The sequence below is a fragment of the Arachis ipaensis genome, chromosome B1, assembly GCF_059453495.1.
Source record: "Arachis ipaensis isolate K30076 ecotype BB chromosome B1, ASM5945349v1, whole genome shotgun sequence".
In the NCBI taxonomy this organism is placed as follows: Eukaryota; Viridiplantae; Streptophyta; class Magnoliopsida; order Fabales; family Fabaceae; genus Arachis; species Arachis ipaensis.
The window spans coordinates 128,831,969-128,841,479 of NC_142436.1; the positions used below are offsets into that span (position 1 = coordinate 128,831,969).

Here is a 9,511-nt window from a genome sequence, read left to right on the forward strand (position 1 = left end):
GGAAGGTGGTGGAGTGCTGTGTATGATATGAGTCGAGTGGATGAGTATGATATGAGCCGAATGGCTGTGTGTGATGATGGTTATGGCTGATAATGAATTATGATTTTTGTAAGCTGGATGGTTGAGATGAATGTTAATGTATGGCTAAGATTGAATGCATATATGCTGAATTGAATTATTGATATTGTAATTGTTGCACTCCACCTATCTGAGATATGAGTTTTCCTACGTGAAAGCAGTGGCTAGCCACCACGTGCTCCAGGTGGAAACTTGATACTCTACTGACCCTATGTCATAAGTGTGGCCGGACACTGTGAAAGTTTCGGATGAGCTCGCCCCCGTGAATATACACCATTTAGGGTGTTCGATGTGAATTATGATTTATGTTATGGATAACTCGAGTTGGGGATGCACGACAGAGGGACAGTCCAATGGTTAGCTACCAGGACTTGTCGGATTGGCTTTATAACCGACAGATGAGACTCATCAGCCACTAGGACAGGCATACATCATATGCATTATATGTGATTTGTTTGGAATGCCTAATTGTTTGCATCATTACTTGCTAATTGCCTAATTGTCTTACTTGCTTCCTACTTGTGTATTTCCTTGCTTGATATAATTGTGCTTACATATCGAATCACTGTTGGTGGTTGGGAGGTTTGAAGGTTTTGGAAAGGGGATATTTAGTTAGACCGAAGATCATTAGTTAGTTGCCTGTTTTCATTTCTCATGGTTTAGTTATATTTACACACTTTGATTATAATTTGGAAGTTCTAGGATTGCCTTCGGCTTTTTTAGGACATTACATGTTAGATATTTGGGCATTGTTACCATGCTGAGAAACTCCGGTTCTCACCCATGCAAATTTTGTGGTTTTCAGATGCAGGACGTGAGGCTCCTCGTTGAGGCATGCTAGAGACTTCTATTTTGGCGAAGATCCTTAGCTCTCGGGATTTTATTTTGATCTTATACATTTGTTTAGATATTTATATTCTCCACTATTCATATATACACTGTATTGACTCTTCTTAGAAGGTATTTTGGAGAAATAGGTTCTGTATATTGTCCTTTGGGTTTTATTTTGGATAGTCCCTCTATATATGTATGTATACTTCTATGCTCAGACAGGTTATCTTCGCAAACCGAGTCCTGAGCCTTGATATCTGTATTGTTGCTACTCTTTTGTATATCTTCTCATGTTAGCTTATTGTAACACCCTATTACACAGAGTTTTACGCTTAAGTCGTAGAAAAGAGGTAATGTGGTGTTACGGACCTCTAGACCGCAAAATAAATACATAATAGAGAATAAGACAATATACTAGGAGCCTTGAAACAAAACGGGTAAGCAAAAATCGCTAAATGAAAAGCGCAACGCTTAAAGGAAGGGATTTCTTGCGCGCTAAGAAACCTAATAGGAACATGATAAAACAATAAACAAAAGGATAAAGGAAAGCCAAGGAACAGCATAACTAGTCCCTGACTCAGCCTGCGAAGCTAAGGCTGGCCAGAGGATATATATATATACATATAAATATACATAAGTGTCCCCAAAATACATCAAAATATCAAAGTAAACTCCTAACTCTCCCTCAACCTCTAAGAGGAGCAGCATACATAAGTTACTTGGAGAGTAAGCTACACATATATATACATATATACAAATAGAAACCAAAATACACCCAAGGACTACTTCGCTTTCCAGGATCCAGACGCCTAGCGAGGAGCCTCTCGACCTGCATCTGAAAAATAACAATACAATATGGAATGAGAACCGGAGGTTCTCAGCATGGTAAAAGTGCCACGCGTATAATAAATAAGGTCCTGAGAATGCCATAGGCAATCCTAGAACTCCATTATTCAGTTCCAACTTAGGTACTAACCGGAAGCCATAAATAGAGGTAGGTGTTCTAATTCTACCTAACTTACTCAAGTTCAAACTTAACCTAACACCAAACCATTTTCTCCGTTTCCTCCATCCTTCCATCATTCAGAATGCAATAGAAACAGGCAACCAAACAAGTTCACGTACAAGTAGTGAGCAGATAGTACAAATAGCAAGTATAACAGATAGTAAGTGACATATATCAATTAGGCAAACCCAGGAAATGCATAGCAGTCACACAAACAAATGCATATGATGCATACCTGTCCTATGGCTGATGAGGCCCATCTGTCGGTTATCCAGCCAACTCGACAAGTCTGAAAACCTTAGACTGTCCCCCGTCGCGCATCCCCAAGAGTCTATGCATAGAGTTCACATTCATTTATCATATAATCACTCAATGGGGGCTATCCATACCCGGGAATTTATACGTGCCCGGTCACCCTTACGACGTAGGGTCAACAGAGTATCGTGATTCAACCTGGAACACGTGGTGGCGAGCCACGATTTTTACCCAGGAAAACTCGTATCTCAGATATCATTATTCATAAGCCAATTCATATTCATAATAATAATTTAATCAGTCATTAAAGCGATTATAGTTCAACCTCATTCATTAACAACTCCTTTTTTTTACACTTCTCCCCATTTTTACCTTTTTCTTCACTCCCAAGTTACCTCAAACCCCCTAACTGTTGCTATTTACTAACTTACTAGTAGGGTCTAGGATTAACAAGGCAAAAGTAGGGGTTTTAGAGTTTAAAACCATGTTTAGAATAGAAAAATAAAGGTGCTGAAAAATAGGGCGTGTGCGTACGCACACACCTGTGTGTGCGCACAGCTTGAAAAAGAAAGCAGGACGTGTGTGTACGCACGTATGCGTGCATGTGCACACATTACTTGTTGTGCGAGCACCCCACCTGTGCTGGCGCCACCAACAAAAGACTTGCCCTGGCGTGTGCGTGCGCACAGGAGTGTGCGTACGCACACTTTATGAAAAATACTAGGTGTGCGGGTGCACAGAGGCGTGCGTACGCATAGGAAAATTTTTGCTTCTATTGGGTGCGCGCGCACAACTGTGTGCGTGGGCACACATCGGGAAACCTGGTTCTGCTGTAACCTTTAAAATTTCAGTTTTTCGCACCAATTTTCCGGCATCCATAACTTCCTCTACAAAATTCGGTTTTTCGCAAACTTTATATCAATTTCAAGCTTACAAAACACTCTTTAATTTAAAACAAACCTCATTATTATTCAAAATTTGTAGAGCAAGATATGGACTACCAAAGTTCATCAAAATTCACATTTTACCAAAAATACCCTAAACCCCATTTTTCACCAATTCTCATTCTCTACTCACAAAACCTGCAAGTTTACAACACCACATTCATAATTCCTTACCTATAAAACATGCATTTGTTAACATACCCATTCTCACCTCATCAACAATCATTTCAAGCTATCTTTAACCAATCCAATGAGCCAAAATCTCAACTTATTTTTAGCATATATCACATGTACATATATAAACAATCCTTCACAAATACCATTCCATTTATGCAATATCAACCTTTAACACACAATATTCCATCACTCACATAACAACTCTTCAATAGCAAACACCAACCATAATCATCATTCTATATCAACACCAACACAACCCATTATAAGCAAGTCCAAGGGCATACAATTAATAACCTCAATACCTCATAAATCCAACATATGTTCATCAACAATTATACCAACAACAATGCAAAGCTACTCATTAAATGCCATTAACAAATTCAACTTATCCTAGGGTTCCTCTAACCTAAGTTTTCACAACATCGTAAATATTAAACGTGCGAAACTTAAACCATACCTTGGCCGATCACTTGGTTCACCCAAGGCAGCCTCACAAATCAAAGTTACAGCCCCTCTAAGCTCAATCAAAACAGCCCCCAAACCAAGCTTGATCACCAACAAGCTTTCATTTACTCCCAAGCCAATTCCAATACTTATATACCCACTTAATCTACACCTAATACATATACATGCTCCAATTTCAGTTTTTCCATCATAAATACAAGATTGAGCTAGGGTTAGGGTATTCTTACCATACCCATAGGCTCAATAGCTTGAGCCCACAAGTTCCGGAAGCTAACTTGAACCTAGAACACAAAAATTGGACAAGATACACCATAGGTTTCCAAGTTTACCAAAGAAAGAGGGATAGAGATTCTGAACTTAATAGGATACTTACCAGTGAAATTGTTCGGATAGAAAGGTAGAGCTCAACGCGCTGAGCGCGTGACCGTGAACGGTGCGGCGATCGGAGCCCGGATGAGGAAGTTATGGTGGTTGGAAGGAATGGTGAGGGTTAGGGTTCTTCTTCCCTCTCCCTTGCTGTTATGGCGTCCAGCAGCTAATGCGGAAGAAGAAAGCTGCTGTTTCATTTAAGTGTTTGGGTCCGGTTGGATCCACGGGCTCGGTTTGGGCCCCGGTTCAACTGGTTTGGCCCTTCCGGTCCGATTTTGGGCCAAAGTTTTGAAATTAGTATCGAAATTCTCGTTTCGACGAGCTCTATCCTATTTTAATATTAGTTTTGCATTTTTATCTTTCCTAATTAAAATTCAATTTATTCACTAATAATTTACCGATTTTTGCGGGGTTTACACTTATCCTATATCTGTTTCGTTTACGTTATCGATCGGAGTATTGCGCTTTTCGATTTAACAGTTTTGATTTACCCCTTTTCTTCAAAGGCTCCTAGTTATAAATATTTTTCAGACTACTATATATACTAAATTTTATTTTTAGAGGTCGTAATACCTCGCCACCTCTGTTTTATGACTTAAGCATAAGACTCTGTGTGGTAGGGTGTTACAATAATTACATATACACATGCATTAAATTATCCTTAATTAAAATATCTACTTTCTATCGACCTATGATGTACTTTTAAAGGATTAGTATTTAAGGTACTATATTAATGGATAAGAATAAAACCATACTCTAAAATTTTTTATTACAAAATTTCTCCAAAAATATTTAGAATTGCAAATAGAACCTGATTAGAAATTATTTTAAGCTTATATTTATTGTTTATTTAATTATTTTATTATGTAATTATATTATTTTTTATAAAAATTAAATGTTTTTTTACTATTGTATTAGCTATGTATCATTGTATTTTAAAATTTTTTTCTGTAAATTTGATCATATATATATATATAGAACATATGAGAAACATTAATTTCTGCTAAAATCTAAATTAAATAAATAATATTTTTAGTTATTTATATACTTACATCCATCAAATTAGGTATTTTTATCCAATGTCAACTCGGTTTTAACAAAATCTATTCAGTGGAATATTGTCCTTGATGTAACTTTTTCTTTGTTCTTTTTTTAAAATGAAGTACATTAACTATAAAAAAAGTCATACTAATGCCGAGTACTATTAAGTTGTTAGTATTAATTATTTAATATAGTCCTAATCTATAATATTTTTGTTTAATAATAATATGTTTTTTATTATGTATATAATGTGCTTAATAAAAAATTATGAAGCATAAAAGGATAGATTTATTGGCCAAATAATAATAATAATAATAATAATAATAATAATAATAATAATAATAATAATAATAATAATAATAATAATAAATAAGATTAATTTAATAATATTCACGAACAGTTAATTACAGATATAGACTTACATTATTTTCTTTTATTAATGTCTCTAAATAAAAAGTCTCTTCAGCTAATATTTACAAAACATATTTGTATTTCTTTAATATCGATGTCTTTAGTCCCAAAAATACTTTTTTTCATGTTACAAAGCTGTTTATTACATGATATTAATCTCAAAAATCACTCCTTATTTGACTGTGGTGTATTCTGCATAGCCTGTCAAAATAAAAAACTAAATCATTCATATGCTATTAAATCCCAAAAGATATAAATTCATGGGAAAATATTATTTGAAAACTAAACATAAGATAGATAAATGACAACAAATCTTAATTACCTGTAGCAACCATATATGACTGGGAATGGGACCATATAAGGAAGTTTTATAGTTAGCAGAAGTATGGTTGCTATCTCCTCCAAAAAATGTAGAACTTGAACCTTCACAAAGACATAGTCCATAATAGTATAATTCCAGAATGATTGAATTGTAAATATACTAAATACTAAATTGAATAATGTGCATACCAGAATTATAGACTTTACTTTATATCTTTTTGAGACAATTGTAGATTCTTTTTCTCACTCCAAAAGTGTATATTTTTAACATTCACCTCCACAGAAAAAGTTATTGGAGTCTGTTCATATAAAATTACAAAAATTGGTTCAAAATTAACAAAAGTATAAATTTCATATAAAGAAACAAAGTTAAAACGTACATATTAACTCAAAATATCATGACATTAGTTGTTTAGTCTGCTCCAATTTTGCTTCCAAGTGTTTCTTCACTCTACAAATTTCATTCATTGTGTAGCGAAAATGAGAGAATTTTCTGCCTCCTAAGTATAACATACGAGAACTAGCAACTAATAATGCACCTATCCGCATCAGAATGCTCCTTTCTTCATCCTGTTTTCCATTTATGTTACCTTGATCATTGTCAAATTTTTTAACGTCTTTAGTCCATCTTTTCAATACAAGAGTTTCTGGCAATTCCTTGATCTGTTCCCATTTCATCACACAAAACATATGAGAACATGGAATGCCATAACTATCCCATCTTTGACATTGACACACCATTTTCTGAGTATCTTGATCATATAAAACAATGTACTCATGATCAGGTCTTCCATACTTGATGATCTTGTACTCTGAAGTTGTTGAACAACTACCAAACCACACAATATCCAAAGCTGCCACACTTTTAATCTCTTTTAATATTTTCCAAAATATCTCCCTAATATACACTGACACAGCACGACGCTCAAGAGAATGTAAACCTGTTGTGGGCACATGTTCTCCATTTATTGTTTTGAATTCAGCAACAATCTCATTATTTTTGTAGTCCCTTAAAGCACGTTCTAGGTTTTGCACCAATGCAAGTATACTATCCCTTGAGTCAACAAAGCTTTTAATGAAAGAATTTATGCCTTCACATCTGGATGTAGTTCTAAATACAACACAAAACTTGCTACTCAAATAAGCAATAGCCCATTGTTCTTTCATTCTATATTGTTTCTCTACACAGTCGTTTCCCACAAGATTAAACCTTTCAACCATGTCATGCCAATCTCTTCAAATTCATCACATTCAAAATTGGCATACAAGTATTTTTTAAATTCCTCACGAAATTCTGGGTCCTTGATATGAGATACTACATTTTTATACAGATGCCAAGCACACAATCTATGGGTAGCATTTGGAAAAACTTCTTCAATTGCACTCTTCATGGCATTATCACCATCCATTATGACAAGACTCTGATGCTTATTCATCATCACCTCTGAAAAGTTATCTAGTAACCACTTGTATGATTTTGTTTGTTCATCTGCTAGCAAACCGAAGCCAAAAATACAAGTTTGGCAATGATGGTTTGTGCCTGAAAAGATAACTAGCGGCCTATTATACTTATTTTTCTGTAGGTAGAATCAAATGCTAGAACATCACCAAAATATTGATAGTCTAATTGACTTAAATCATCCGCTTAGAATAAATGCTCCAATTTATCATCATCTGTTAAACTATGTTTCACAATCATCATAGGTTCATCCTCTGCTTTTCCATGCAAATAATTAAGAGTTGCATTTACATCTCCTTCAATGATCTTTGAACGTAGATTTCTTTCAATATAGTTATCCAAATCCTTTTTGTAAAACCAGTAAATTCATAACCACCGGCTTGTCCTTCAAAGGTGGGAGGCCATGTCTATGCATGCTATCCACTTGTGCTTTGTCTGCATCTGTCATTGTACGATGATTTAGAATTTGGTGAACTAATTTAAGCAGTATCAAAGGATGGTTATGATCCTCCACAATCTTTCTGACTTTCCACATTGAACAACTCTTGTCAAGATAAATTGACAACATTGCATTACAACTTGTTCTGGTCTCAGGCTTCTGGTTTCATATCTTACTAGTAGTTGCGTAGCATTTCTTCTCTCTCACACCTGCCCTGTTGTACAAGAATTTATGTCGAACATAATTGCCAATACTATCAGCAGCCGCATCCCCCTTTCGAACTCCAAACCTCACACACTTGGCATACCTTACATAACATTCGTAAGCTTCTTCATAACTTACAAATTGCTGATTCAAAAAATCATTTGCACTCAAAACAGCTGCCTCCTTACCATCAGTAGTTTTATCATTGCCGTTTTCATTTTCCTCCTTCTCTATATAACATTCATCCTCTTCAGAATGTGACATATTTTCCATATTTTTTCCTTACCCTACATCAGTATTAAAATAAAATAACTTATAAAATTGACGAATTACAACAATGTAATCTCATGGTTTATTTTCTATTGTTCCTGTATCCTTTCTACTAGTGACATAAATTTTTTAACAAATAGACTAGAAAAATAAATGAGAAGATATATAAAATTTAGTTCTAAACATCTTTTTAGTCATATACCTTATTAATATTATATAGGTCAAATTTTACTTCACATGATTCTTTTCAAGAAAAAATATACACAAGTTAAACATGTACTAAGATAAAAATCTAAATCTCAAAACACTATTTTATTCTTTACAAATATTAATGTGGCAAAATTAAAAAAACACTCAGACCTAGTACTACATTATAGTTATATTTGGAGTATTTTTGGTTATATATATATTTTTTATTCTAGTACTCATGGTTGATACTAAAATTTTTAACCATACCAACTTTACATATATATATATATATATATTTCAATCAAATTCAAGTGACTATAATTAACATCTTAAAATTAATTTCGCTTACTCCTTAAACATCTCAAATCATCACCAAACTAAATAAAGAGAGTAAGATAGGTTATATTCAATTAGTTAGGTATTCAATTGAAAAAAAAATAATTTACTGCTCTTTAATCAAATATAAATATTAAATTAGAGTACATAGTTTATTACTCCCTAACCTAATATCCTATTTGTGAATTAATATATTTCTTAAAATATAATACAAGACTAGATCACATCTTTGTTAATATAAAATCCATTCATCAAAACTAGTTGAGTTTAAATAAAAATACAAAGCGTACAGACATCTTTAAATATTAAGCTTAAATATATATATACAGTTCAATTGATGTAGTTCTATTGAAAAAATTATCTCTATTTTTATAATAGAGTTAAATCTCATACAATTACCTATTATATTTAACAGGTATGCTACGCATATAAGCCTTTTTGTCTAACAAAACACACGTGCATTATACTCTCACATTCAAGAGTAAATACACGCACGTTACTCAACCACTTCTTGTTTCCAAAGCGCGCTACTCACCATTATGAACGACTCTTCTTTTTCTTCCTCGATGAAACCCACAACTGTCATTTTTCTTCGCGTTTCACCTCCTCCTCCTCTTCTTCCTTCTTCTTCTCCTCCTTCTTTGTGTTTCTCCTCCTTTTTCTTCGCGTGTTTCATCTTTATCGTCGTGTTTCTCCTCCTTCTTCTTTTGATTTTG

At 34.1% G+C, this 9,511-nt stretch overlaps 1 pseudogene; it reads right to left on the reverse strand.

Moving 5' to 3' along the window:
- Positions 1-6,294: 6,294 nt before the first annotated feature.
- LOC148578348 (protein FAR1-RELATED SEQUENCE 5-like) lies at positions 6,295-7,925 on the reverse strand (annotated as a pseudogene).
- Positions 7,926-9,511: the final 1,586 nt, after the last annotated feature.